Source organism: Monodon monoceros, unplaced genomic scaffold (assembly GCF_005190385.1).
Source record: "Monodon monoceros isolate NGI ecotype Baffin Bay Population unplaced genomic scaffold, NGI_Narwhal_1 Super_Scaffold_11, whole genome shotgun sequence".
NCBI lineage: Eukaryota > Metazoa > Chordata > Mammalia > Artiodactyla > Monodontidae > Monodon > Monodon monoceros.
In genome coordinates this window covers 101,546,118-101,558,919 of record NW_021703767.1, presented here as the reverse complement: position 1 = coordinate 101,558,919, position 12,802 = coordinate 101,546,118, and the positions used below count along the sequence as shown (strand labels likewise).

The following is a 12,802-nucleotide window of genomic DNA, read 5'->3' as shown; positions in this document are numbered from 1 at the left end:
CTTCAGGTCCCTGGCTAGGTCTGAAAATTCAACTGACAAAAACAGATTAACAGGAGAAAGACATACAAATTTTATTACATTTTTACATTTGCATAGGAACCTTCACAAGGGAATGAAGCCCCAAAGAAGTAACCAGAACAGGAAACTTTTATACCTTTTAGACAAAGAAACAATACATTTGTAAAAACTGACAAGACCAAGGGCTTGAGGCTATAGGTAGCAAATGATAAAAATTAACAAGGTTTGTTTATATACCCTTTACATCCCTAAATTCCTTATCTCTAGTGATAACGATGTCTTCTATCCTCCTGGTACAAGGAGGATACCTTTCACATGGAAGATTTATTTTCCACTTTCAGGAGAGAAAAGAGTTAGAGAAGAGTCAGAGTATCCTACTTGCACTGGATGCTTAAGTATTGTTAATTCAAAATAATAAATATGCCAAAGTGGCATATTTTGGAGTGACATGTTCTGCTACTCTTCACAAGTCTCAGTTCTAACTGTTGGCACATGTAAGAAATACTGTACCTACTGAAGCACTGTCACTGCACAGGGTGAACAAGGAATCAAACCTGAGCCTCAGTGAGCCAAGTCACTCAGCAAAGAACAATAACAGTATGTCTAAGCAGGCCCCATAGCTACATAGATGATCTGTCACAAGTTTTGGCATATTAGAGCAGGTGGGGAAGGATGATTAAAAACAAAACCAAACAAAAAATAGCAATAACGGGCATTCTGAAGGTTGAACAGACAAAAACCCATATTACTTTTAAAATATGACATTCATGAAATGAAAAAGATAATGATACCTATAGTCATCCAAAATTAGTGGCTTGGAAATATAAAAAGTATTGCCAAGAACAGAGGAAAAATATGAAAGGATATATATATGAAAGGGAAATCCAGGACACTCAATGTGAAAATAATATTTCAAGGAGGAGAAAAAAGAAAAAGAAAAGATGCAGGTTAGGAAACAAATAGTGGAAGGAAATCTGTCTGAACTTTAGGAAGACCTGTGTCTGGATATGAATGCTCCTATCAGTTTCTAAGATGCATTAATGAAAAAAAGAGATATATTTTCTTATAATGTGACAAATTTTTAAATTGTATTACAATAAAGTTAAAATCTTCAAGTCCCTAGAGCATAATAATAATTTATGCTATTGTTAATAATATTGCTAATAATGACAATAAAATGTTAGGTACACAGGAAAAAGGACTGGCATCAAATTTCTCATTGTAACACCTGAAATTTGAGGAAAGAATTTAATCTTTGCTGACTATTGAGAAAAATTTATGTATCCCCCAAATCCTATACCTGCTGACAGTATCATCTCATAGGCAGGTAGCTGATAATATACAATAATGTGATAAACTCCATCTGTGAGCAGTGGTTGAGGATATACATAAACCAAATAATAAATGATTCAAAAACAGAATCCAAACTTTAAGGACACTTGAAACAGAAAGAATATTCTAAATGATAAGAAAACTTTAATCACAGCCAATGATTAAAATTAACTACCTTAGCCAGGAATTGGGGCATTCTAAGGCCCCACAGTGGGGGCAGGCCAGAGAGCAGATAGGATAAGTAAAAGTGTTTCTTCATGTCTCATCTTAGTGGGATGGGTGACACAGACAATCTTGGTGGGGAATCAGTATCTGTCATGGGGAAATATTTTCTTTTAAAACAACAGTAGTGAAATATGTATCTAATTATAAATGCAGGGGCAGGTAAGGTAATAAAACAAAAATTATAGTTACAATATCCAAATATGTGTGGGAAAACATGAAATGAGTAACAACTTGATAAAAACATGCAAAAGTACAAGGAAATGTAGGAAAAATGGGAAAATGTAGGAAAAGATAGTTTAAAATAAGCAACATAAAATTTTAAACATAAAATAAGATGGGAGAAACATGACAAACATACACAAGCTTTGCCCTATGTCTGGATAGAATTATAACTCCTATTAAAATACAGAGTTCAAAAGCATCTGTTAAATACAGGTCATAGGAAACAGACTGAAAAACAGTAATGAAGAAAGGTTGAAAATGAAGGGGTTGCCAAATAGGTACCTGAAAAATAAACCCAGAAGCATCATACATGCACATGCTGTGGTTTAAGGCTAAACACATGAAACCGAATGAAGAAGAATATTGTGTCATGATGGAAGGCACACTTTACAACAAAGGTAAAAACATCAATAAACTTGTACAGATCAAATAGCTTAGCAGCTAATTTCACAAAGCAGAAATCATTCAAAATGCAAGGAGACCTTCATGAAAAGAAGAAAAAATTTAAAGGAAACTTCAATAGAACACAGGGAAGTAGGCAGAGAATATGGAGATTCCCTGAGGAACTGGCAGCTGATGTTTAGAGTCCCAGAGGCTCCATTATGAATGGAAAGGAAGCAGTCAAGATTATCTTCCAGTTCAGAGAATCAGTATGAAATCCCTGCATAAAATCACTTTAGTGATGATGGAAACAGAAAGCCAAGACACTGAATATCCAGTTGTACTGTGTGCCAGCAGCATATAGAGAGGGCTCTTGTAGGCACTTTAGAAGCTATGCTGTCTCCAAACAGAGAGGTTGTATCCTTTCCACATATTGAAGAAGCCTATATCCTTCTAAAGGGAAAGTATGGAGAGTGAAGGATTATGACATATACCTATCACAGTAAAACTTAAAATGGAATCACTCTAAAATGATAATTTTTTATTAGTACAAAGCAGAATTTAAAATTGTACATTAGAGTTCTTATTTACCTCCATCTGTACTTAGGGTATACTGGGCACCTTACTAAACAAACTGGAAGATAATGTCACACATATGACATGTTTTCAGTGATTTCTGAGTTCTAAAGGAGTGAAGAGGGAAAAAAGATTTATACCGATAGTCACTAAATCACACTGAGCAATAGACACTTAAATTCCAAGCTCCTAGAAAGGAGCTTGTACCCTCATCTGGTGCCCCAATTTTTGTGGATGCCACCCAGAGGACACCTATAGATCACCAGGCTCTGGTGGACAGCAGGGCTTATGCTCATAGGTCCCACAGGACTATACCCAATGGAGAAAGAGTTAACTGGCTACCATCCCCAGGGCACAGTAAAGAAACAACCAAATGAGTTACCCAGTCTTTCTATGAGAGAAGCCTATTAGCTAATCCTCATAGTTGTGGCCTGAGGCGCAGGCTTCCAATTAAACAGGCATCTATTGGCTGACTGTAATCCTCTTCAGAGACGTTGGAGGGCAGGCGCTATCTTCATGTCCTCTTTCTGTTGCATTGCAAAGGCACAGTATCTCCTGAAGGGGAGTTTTATACACATCCTGTGCCCTGTTTTTTATATCCAATGCCCCAGTTTTTGTGGCTGCTGCCCAGGAAATTGCCCCCCGATCACCTGGCCGTGGTCTCAGCAGGTTGTATGTTATTGGTCCCACAGAACTGTATATATTTGCATACTTTAAAAGCTGGTGCTTAAGGGTCTGGTTTCCAATCATCCTGAATCTAGGTGCCAACTGAGATCCTTTGGGACACTGACAAGTATCAGCACACCCTGGACTACTGAGATCCACTAAAAATAATGTAGGCTGCTTGGACAATCACAAAGGTTTTAGAGACAACCAAGAGAAGGGAAGGGTTGAACAATAAGGTCATCTCCTACGTGAGGATACTCTTTCAAGGATGGGAAAGGTAGCTGTTTATCTAATGCATAAAAACCAACACAGAGAGTCAAGGAAAATGAAGAAACAGAGAAAGATGTTCCAAATGAAATAACAAGATAAAATCTCATAAAAAGAGCTTAATAAAATGGAGATAAGTGATTTACCTAACAGAGTTCAAAATAACAGTCATAAAGATGTTTGGTGAGCTCAGGTGAATGAATGAACAAAGTAAGAATTTCAACAATAAGATAGAAAATATAATAAAGTACCAACAGAAGTCACAGACTGAAGAATATAAACAATGAACTGGGAAAAAAAAAAAAAAGAGGCGGTTCAACAGCAGGCATAATGAAGTAGATGAAGGACCAGTGAGCTCGAAGACAGGGAAGTGGAACTCACCTAATCAGAGCAGCAACAAGAAAAATAAAAATGTAGATAGCTTAAGGAGAAAGATAGTGGGACAATATCAAGTGGACCAACATTTGCATGTCAGGGGTCCCAAAAGAAGAAGAATGAGAGAAAGGGGCAGAAAAGTTATTTTCAGAAATAATGGTTGGAACTTCCTCAAACTGGAGAAGGGCACCCAATCCAGGAAGTCCAGAGAGTTCCAAGTAAGATGAACTCAAAGAGGCTCACTCCAAGACACATAATTAAAGAGCCAAAAGTTAAACACAAGGAGAGAGTTTTAAAAATAGCAAGAGAAAAACAACTTGTTATGTACAAGGGAACCCCCATAAGGCTATCAGAAGATTTTTCAGCAAACATTTTGCAGGACAGAAAAGATATATTCAAAGTGCTGAAAGAAAATAAAACTGTCAACCAAGAATACTCTACCCAGCAAAGTGGTCTTTCACAACTGAAGGAGAGTTAAGGAATTTTGCAGACTATCACTAAGCCAGCCTTAGAAGAATTGTTAAAGGGACTTCTTTAAGCTGAAATAAAATGGCACAAATTAGTAACAGGAAACACTGAAAGTAGACATTGCAATGTGAAGGTAAATATCAATATATAGTAGAATTCAGAATTATCCAATGTTGAAATCATGGTGGGTTAATTACTTGCAAAGTTAGTACAAAGGTTAAGAGAGAAAAGCAGAGAAAAAACCTAATTACAATCATTTAAGGGATACAGAAGATAAAAAGATGTAAACCGTAACATCAAAAACAAAATGTAGGAGGAGAGTAAAAATGTAGATCTTTAGAATACATTCAAACCTAAGGTGTTATCAACTTAAAATAGACCATTATAAATATAAGTTGTTTTAAGTCAGCCTCATGGTAACCACCAAGCAAAAGCCTATAGTAGATACTCAAATGATTAAAGAGAGGAATCTAAGCATACCACTAGAGAAAATATTCATCATTTAAAAAAGAGCAAGAGAAGAAAAGAGGAACAGAGAAATTACAAAACAGCTTTAAAAATTTAGCAAACTAGCAATAAATGCATACCTATCCATAATTACTTGAAATGTAAATGGACTAAATTTTCCAATCAAAGACATATAGTGGCTGAATGGATAAAAAACAAGACTGATCTATATTATACCTACAAGAGACTCACTTCAGATGTAAGGACTCACACAGAATGAAAATAAAGAGATAGAAAAAGATATTCCATGCAAATGAAAACACAAAGAAAGCTGTGGTAACTATACTTACTTCAGAAAAAAATAGATATTAAGATACACTGTAATAAGAGACAAAAAAGATCACTAATAATGATAAAATAGCCACTCCAACAATAGAATATAACAACTCTAAATATGTGCACTTAATGTAGGAACACCTAATTGTATAAAGCAAATATTAATGTGCCTAAAGGGAGAAATAGACAGCAACACAATGACAGCAGGGGATTTTAATACTCCACTTTCATTAATTCATGAATTCTCCTGACAGAAAATCAATAAGAAAACATACAGAACACTCCATCCCAAGATAACATAATACACATACTTCTCCAAAGCACATGGAGTATTCTCCAGGATAGATCATATGTTAGGCCACAAAACAAGTCTTACTAAATTTAATAAGATTGAAATTATATCAAACATATTCTCTGACCACAGTGGTGTGACACTAGAAATTATTACATGAAGAAAACTGGAAAAGTCACAAATATGTGGAGATTAAACAACATGCTACTGAACAAGAAAAGGGTCCAAGAAAAAAATCAAAAGAGTAATAAAAATATACCTAAAATGAATGAAACTAGGAAAACAAAATATCAAAACGTATGGAATGCAGCAAAAGCAGTTCTAAGAGAAACGTTTATAGGGATAACTGCCTACCTAAAGAAACAATAAAGATCTCAAATAATTAACCTAACTTTGCTCTTCACGGAATTAGAAAAAGAACAACAAAGCTCAAAGTTAGTAGAAGGAGGAAAATAACAAAGATCAGACAGAAATAAAGACAAAAAAAAAATAGATCAATGAACCTAAGAGTTGGTTTTTTTGAAATGATAAAAAACATTAACAAACCTTTAGATAGACTCACCAAAAGAGAACTCGAAGAGATAAAATCAGAAGTGAAAGAGGAGCTGTTACAACTGATACAACAGACATACAAGGATTTGTAAGAAGCGACAAGGAATAATTATGCGCCAACAAAATAAACAACCTAGAAGAAATGGATAAATTCCTCTAATGTCAGGAACAAGACAGGATGCCCATTTTTCCACTTTTCTTTCAACATAGTCCTGGTAGTCCTTGCCAGAGTAATTAGGCAGGTAAAAGAAATAAAAGGCATCCTTATTGGAAAGGAAGAAGTTAAACTGTCACTATTTGCAGATAACATTATTTTATATACAGAAAACCTAAAGAATCCACCAAAAAAACTGTTAAAACTAATAAACAAATTCAGTTAAGTTGCAGGATACAAAATCATTGTACAAAACCCATTGCATTTCTATTAATAATGAACTATCAGAAGAGAAATTAAGAAAACAATGCCATTTACAATTTAATCAAAAACAATAAAATAACTAGCTATAGATAAATTTAACCAAGGAGGTGAAAGACCCATACCCCGAAAACTATGACCCACTGATGAAAGAAACTGAAGATGACACAAATAAGTGGAAAGGTATTCCATGTTCATGGGCTGGAAGAATTCTTAATATTGTTAAAATGCCCACACCACCCAAAGTAATCTAGAGATCCAATGCAATCTCTATCAAAATATCAATGGCATTTTTCACAGAAATAAAGCAAATAATCCTATAATTTTTTATGGGATCATAAAAGATCCCAAATAGCCAAATCAATTTTGAGAAAAGAGAATAAAACTGGAGGCATCACACTTCCTGACTTCGAACTATACTACCAAGCTAGAGTCATCAAAAATAGTTTGGTACTGACATTAAAAACAGACAAATAGATCAATGGAACAGAATAGAGAGCCCAGAAATAAACCCACACATATATGGTCAATTAATTTATTAAAAAGTAGCCAGGAGTATACAATGGGGAAAAGGCAGTCTCTTCAATAAATGGTGCTGGGAAAATTGAATATCTGCATGAAAAAGAATGAAACTGGACCACTGCTTTTCATCATACACAAAAATTAACTCAAAATGGATAAAGACTTAAATGTAAGACTTGAAGCCATTAAAACTCCTAGAAGAAAGTACAGGTGGTAAACTCAACAGACTTTTTAGATTTGACACTAAAAGGAAAGGAAAAAAAAGCAAAAATTAACAAGTAGGACTACATTGAAATAAAAGCTTCTGCATAGCAAGGAAACCATCAACAAAATGAAAAGACTACCTACTGAATGGAAGAAAGTAATGTAAATCATATATCTGATAAGGGTCAATTTCCAAAAAACTATAAAAACTCATTCAACTCAACAGCAAAAAGAATAAACAAAACAAAACTCAAAAAAAAATGGGCAGGGGATCTGAATGGACAATTTTCCATAGAAGACATACAGATAGCCAACAGGTACATGAAAAGGTGTTCGACATGACTAATCATCAGAGAAATGCAACCACAATGAAATATCACCTCCTATCTGTTAGGAGGACTATTGTCAAAAAGACAACAAATAACAAGTGTTGGCTAGGATGTGGAGAAAAAGGAACCTTATCCCTGTGCAATGTTGGTGGGGATGTAAAGTGGTGCAGCCAGTATAGAAAACAGTGTGGAGGTTCCTCAAAATATTAAAAATAGAACTACCATATTATCCAGCAATTCTACTTCCAGGTATTTTTATGAAGGAAAAAAAATACCCTTAACTCAGAGATATATGCATCTGCATGCTCATTACAACATGATTTACAATAGCCAAGATATGGAAGCAATGTAGGTGTCCATCAGTGAGTGAATGGACATACACACAATGGAATATTATTCATCCATAAAAAAGGAAGGAAATCTTGACATTTGTGACAACATAGAGGTTCTTGAGAGCATTATGCTAAGTGAAATAAGTCAGACAGAGGAAGACAGATACCATATGATTTCACTTATTTGTGGAATCTACAACCAAAACAAAACACCAAGCTCACAGATACAGAGAAAAGATTGGTAGTTAGCAGAGGAGGAAGTGAGGGTTGGGAGAAGGGCAAAGTGGTTGAAGGTGGTGAAAGGTAAAATCTTCCAGTTATAGAAATAAGCCTTGAGGATGTAATGTACAGCATGGTGACTATAGTTAATAATACTGTATTGTGTATTTGAAATTTGCTAAGGGAGTAGATCTTAAATGTTCTCATCACAAGAAAAAAATTATAACCATAGTGATGGATGATAACCTGACTTATTGTGGTGATCATTTCACAATATATATAAATAAATATCAAATCATTATGTTGTACACCTGAAACTAATATAATGATGTATCTATTATATCTGAAGGAGAAGGAGGAGGAGGAGGATGTATAAAGAAGAGGAGGACGAAGAAAAGGAGAAGGAAGTAGAGGAAGAGGAAGGTGAAGAAGAAGAATAGGAAAAAGAAGAAGAAAACATGCCTTATTGGCCTCTGTAAAGAAAGGAAACAGGGATGGCTGCAGCACGTTCTCTCTAGTCTTCTGTACCTCTCTTCCTGGTTTGAGGACAGGAGCACTTTATAATTCTAGTGTTCTTCCTCAGAGTTGATGTGATAGGGACAGATGAGTTCTGAGTATCCCCATGACTTGATCATTATGGTTTGCTAGTAAGATTCTCATTACAGTAAAGTTGAAGGAATAAGATTAAATTCTGGAAAATATTAAAGTTTGAAAAGGTGTCTGCCATAACAATCCCAAGGAATACATTATTTTCTAACTGCATTTTTCTAAAAATGACTCCTTTTTCAATTCAGTATTAATATCTCCAAGCCCACATCTCTAAGGGTATCATTAAGGCCTTCCTCATATTAACTTACTAACTTAATGCCCTCATAGAGGATCACATGCTTAATTCTTATTTTCTAAATTCTTTATCTTTCTTAGGAAAATGTTTCATAACACTAGGAACTCAATCATTCTTATAGTCAATTTTACAGCCCAAGGAATATTTATTAATTGAAACACACTTTTATTCTAATATCCTTTGTGTTCACAATACCTAGGTCAGTGTCTGGAAGATAGTAGGTACTTAAAATAATTTGTGAGCAATTGAGGAACATTTAACTTTATTTTAAAAATCTGTCACTTACTTTTCTGTTCTCATCCTCTTGAGTGAGATAATTTCAAAGTAACTTTAATGATTCCTGAGAATGTAAGTTTAATGGGAATAAGATAGTATCTGCCTTTTCACAGCTATAGCCCCAGTACCAAGAGCAGTGACCAGCATACAGTAGGCCTTTAATAAGTGTTTGTTGAATGTAGTGGAAACATTTACATTCACCTGTAATTATAAATTATAGCAAATGTACCAAGAAGAATATGGAGCAATGTATCTCTCAGATATGTCGATATTTGCTCTGATTTCTTTATTTCTTAAAAGAAACAGCTATAGTTCTACCACCTCTGCCTCTTCCCACTTCTTTTCCAGACCTACTCTTTTAAATTTCTGTGTAACGCACATATGTTTTTATATGTTTAAAATAAATATATGATTTTTTGTATTTAATTTATATTTATATATGGAAATAAATACTTTTTATTCTAGGAGAATATGGCTTTTATTCTAAAATTGTATTTCATTTAAAATTGTAAGGCTATGACAATATTTAAAAAATCTTTTTGTTTTTTTTTCCCAAATCCTAAATTTATTTTTGTTTTTCTTTAGCAACTCAGAAAAACTCCTCCTTAGCCCTAGCCTTCATGCTTTTATTGATCTTTTCTTTTTTACCTGATCTTAGAATATGAATCATAAAGGAACAAAAGAAAAGGTTCATGAGGGAAACATGGAGAAGAAAGGGAAAATGATTACATTTATACTTTGATCCTATTGTAGCATCAAATATAGACTGCTGACACCAAAACATAGACCTCATTTTAAAATGATCCTCACAATCCACTAACCAGTGCATGGATATTGTGTACAGGCATACCTTGCTTTATTGCCCTTGGCTTTATTGCACTTTGCAGATATTGTGTTTTTTACAAATTGAAGATTTGTGGCAGCTCTGAGTCAAGCAAGTCTATCAGTGCAATTTTCCAACAACATTTGCTCACTTCGTGTCTGTGTGCCACATTTTGATAGTTCTTACAATATGTCAAACTTTTTCATTATTATATTTGTTATGGTTATCTGTGATCAGTGATTTTTGATGTTACTATCGTAATTGGTTTTGGGCACCACAAACTGTGCCCATATAAGATAGTGAAATTAATTCATAGATGTGTGTGTTCTGACTGCTCCACCAACCAGCCGTTCCCCATCTCTCTCCCTCTCTTTGGACTTCTTTACTCCCTGAGACACAATATTGAAATCAGGACAATCAATAACCCTACAATGGCCTCTAAGTGTTCAAGTGAAGGGGAAATTCTCAAATCTCTCACTTCAATCAAAAGCTAGAAATGATTAAGCTTAGTGAGGAAGGCATGTCTAAAGCTGAGATATGCCTAAAGCTAGGTGTTTTACACAAAACAGTTGAGTTGTGAATACAAAGGGAAAGGTCTTGAAGGAGACAAAAAGTGCTACTCTAGTGACCACACAAATGATAAAAAAGCAAAACAGCCTTGTTGCTGATATGGAGAAAGTTTTAGAGCTGTAGATAGAAGACCAAACCAGCCACAACATTCTCATAAGCCAAAGCCTAATCCATAGCAATGCCCTACTTCTCTTCAATTCCATGAAGGCTGTAGAAAAGAAGCTTGAAGATAGTGGAGATTGGCTCTTGAGGTTTAGGTAAAGAAGCCACCTCCATAATATAAAAGTTCAGGTTGAAAGAAAATGCTGATGTGAAGCTGCAGCAAGTTATCCAGAAGATAGAGCTAAGGTAATTAATAAAGGTGGCTACACTAAACAACAGATGTTCAATGTAAAGGAAAAAGACTTATATTGGAACCAAATGCCATCTAGGACCTTCACACCTAGAGAGGAGAAGTCAATGCCTGGTTTCAAAGCTTCAAAAGACAGGCTGACTGTCTTGTTAGGGGCTAATGCAGCTGGTGAATTTAAGTTGAACTGAATGCTTATCTACCATTCCAAAAATTCCAGGGTCCTTAAGAATTATTCTCAATCAATTATGCCTGTGCTGTGGAAATGAAACAACAAAGCCTGGATGAGAGCATATCTGTTTACGACATGGTTTACTTAATATTTTAAGGCAACTATTGAGACATACTACTCAGAAAAATAGATTTCTTTCAAAATATTCCTGCTTACTGACAGTGTACCTGATCACCCAAGAGCTCTGATGGAGATGTACAATGAGATTAATGTTGTTTTCATGCCTTCTAATACAACATCCATTCTGCAGCCCATGGATCAAGAAGTAATTTCAACTTTCAAGACTTACTAGGTAAAAAATACATTTTGTAAGGCTACAGTTGCCAGATAGTGATTCTTTTGATGGATATGAGCAAAGTGAATTTAAAACCTTCTGGAAAAGATTCACCATTCTACATGCCATTAAGAACATTCGTGATTTGTGGGAAGAGATCAACACACCAACATTAACAGGAATTTGAAAGAAGTTGATTCAAACCTTCATGCATGACTTTGAGGGTTTCAAGACTTCACTAGAGGAAGTAGTTGAAGATGTGGTGAAAAGAGCAAGAGAAATAGAATTAGAAGTAGAGGCTAAAGATGTGACTAAATTGCCACAATCTCATGACAAAACATTAATGGACGAAGAGTTGCAAAGAAAGTGGTTTCTTGAGATGGAATCTACTCCTGGTGATGAAGATATTATACAGCTTATTGAAATGACAAAGAAGGATTTAGAATATTACATAAACTTAGTTGATAAAAGAATGCTAGGATTTAAGAGGATTGACTGCAGTTTTGAAAGAAGTTCTACTGTGGGTAAAATGCTATCAAACAGCATTACATGCTACAGAGAAATCATTTGTGAAAGGAAAACTTGATGTGGCAAACTTTATTGCTGTCTTATTTTAAGAAACTGCCACAGCCACCCCAGCCTTCTGCAACCACCACCCTGATCAGTCAGCAGCCATCAACATCAAGGCAAGAGCCTCCACCAGAAAAAGATTATAACTTGCTAAATGCTCATATGATAGCTAGCATTTTTTAGCAATAAAGTATTTTGACTAAGGTATGTACATTGCTTTTTATACATAATGCTATCGCACACTTAATAGACTACAGTATAGTATAAATATAACTTTTATATGCACTTAGAAACCAAGAAATTCATGTAACTTACATTATTGTGATATTTATTTTATTGTGGTAGCCTGGAACTAAACCTTTAATATCTCCAAGGTATACCTATACCAAGTTTGCATATTTTTTTATCAAATAGTTGTCCTTAGTAGTTGTCCATATTCTTAAGCACTGTGCTAAAAATTGAATATCTATTGCTTAACAAGACAGTATCCAATGCCATCCCTATCAAATTTCCAATGACATTTTTCACAGAACTGAAATGAGAATTTTAAGTTTGTATGGAAAGACAAAAGACCCTGAATAGCCAAAATAATCTTGAGAGAGAAGAAAAGAGCTGAAAGAATCATTCCTTCTGGCTTCAGACTATACTACAAAGCTACAGTCATCAAAACAGTATAGCACTGGCAC

General features: G+C 34.8%; 1 pseudogene; it reads left to right on the top strand.

Annotated features, from left to right (window-relative positions):
• Positions 1-10,552: 10,552 nt before the first annotated feature.
• On the top strand, positions 10,553-12,299 carry LOC114890332 (annotated as a pseudogene).
• Positions 12,300-12,802: the final 503 nt, after the last annotated feature.